A 1,923-nucleotide genomic window follows, 5' to 3' on the forward strand; every position below is an offset into this window, starting at 1 on the left:
GGAATCTCCAGGTCTCCCAGTAAATTGGTTCCCTTTGCACACCAGAACAAGTGTGACTGGGTTTGTAAGGAGGTGTGTTCATATAGTTCAAAGGCTTTAAAACAGGGTTCTCTCTTGGCCACATCCACATGGAGTTGGAAGAATTTCTAGGCAATGTTCCTGCCCCACTGGGTAATTCTACACACCATGAAAAATTAACTTTTGGCATACAAAGTCCTCATACAAAATATAAAAGAGTGTTCATATAAGCACATCTTTACATCGGGCCTATCCTCCATTCTCCAGGGGACAGAGCACAGGGGAGAGCTCTGTCATGATTTAGTCCTGACACAAAACAAAAAGCTGTGGCTTTACTGCTGGTGGGGTCATAAATGAAATTAATTCCCCTTCAAATTTAATCATATTATCCCCAGTTGCTTTTCCTTTTTTATTTTTTTAATTTTAGTGGGCAAATTCCCTTCATACCTTGCCTTTACAATTGCTGCTACAGTAAATTGCACCCAAAGTTTAGAAGCATGTGGGATGCACAATGGACTATTAAAACGAGAAGATGCAAAAATGAGCTCGAGAGTCAGAGATACATCCTCATAGAGGTACAGTCAATGCTCTAACTTTATTCCAAAAATACACACATTATCAAGGGTCCTACAGGGTTCACATGCTCTATTCTAACTTTCTATTGGTTACATTCACTTTCACACACTATATCTATAACTTCATTGGTTCTACTAGACAAGGCACATTTCCAGGCCCCCCCATCTTCTGGTTTCTCACACTCTGGATAACAACCTCCTTCCTTGTTTTCCTCTATGCAGCTTTCTGATATCTGCTGCTCAAGGACACAGGTCCCTGCCGTCCGGCACTCAGGCCGGACTGTGCTAGCAGGCCTGAAGCAGTATATGTCCTGCATCATCTAAGATTCTTTCAACACATAGTGAGGCCTGGGGGGGGTAAAGCACTACCACAGTGGGTTACAAGGAACATGGGTCACCAGAAACGTTGGTCAACAGGCCTTTACCCATCAGGTCTCTGCCCAGTGTGAGTCACTGTGGATCATCCAACATGGGTCCTCCGATGCGTGATGGAGTTGGAGCAGTGGACAAAGTTCTTCCCGCAGTTGGGGCACTCGGATGGCTTCCCTTACCAGTGGGTCCTTTGGTGTGAGGTCAAGGCAGAGCTCTGGTTGAAGCTCTTCCCACACTTCAGGCACCTGTAGGGCCTCTCCCCGGTGTGGATGTGCCAGTACTTAATGAGGTCAGAGCTGCGGACAAAGCCCTTCCCACAGTCAGTGCAGCGGAAGGGCCTCTCCTCTGTGTGCATTCGTTGATGCAGAAGGAGATCAGAGCTGGTCCGGAACCTCTTCTCACACTCAGGACATTTGTAGGGCCGTTCCCTGGTGTGGACATGCCAGCGGATGACAAGGCGGAAGCTGCGGTTGAAGCTCTTCCCACATTCCAGGTACTTGTTCCCCTGTGTGCAGCCAGTGGTGGGTGAGGAGGTGGGAGCTCTGGTTGAAGCTTTTCCCACATTCCAAGCACTTCTAGGGCCGTTCCCCACTGTGGAAGTGCTGGTGGTACATGAGGCTGGAGTTCTTGCTGAAGCTCTTTCCACATTCCAAGCACTTGTAGGGCCGTTCCCCAGTGTGAAGACTGGTGGACCACCAGGTCAAAGCTCTGGCTGAAGCTCTTCCCACATTCCCCACATGTGTAGGGCCGTTCCCCGGTGTGGATCTTCTGTTGGCAGATCAGGTGGGACCTCCAGCTGAAGCTCTTCCCACATTCCAAGCACGTGAAGGGCTTCTCTCTGCTGTGAAGCTGCTCATGGACCACCAGATCAGAGCTCTGGCTGAAGCTCCAGACACCTTCCCAGTATACGAGGGGGTCTTTCCTCCTCGGAGCACCATGGAGTGGGTTTGGAGCCCTT

General features: G+C 49.3%; 1 pseudogene; it reads right to left on the reverse strand.

The window, feature by feature from the left end:
* Window positions 1–946: 946 nt before the first annotated feature.
* LOC113941936 lies at window positions 947–1,862 on the reverse strand (annotated as a pseudogene).
* Window positions 1,863–1,923: the final 61 nt, after the last annotated feature.

Source organism: Corapipo altera, unplaced genomic scaffold (genome assembly GCF_003945725.1).
Source record: "Corapipo altera isolate COAL_440 unplaced genomic scaffold, ASM394572v1 59699, whole genome shotgun sequence".
NCBI lineage: Eukaryota > Metazoa > Chordata > Aves > Passeriformes > Pipridae > Corapipo > Corapipo altera.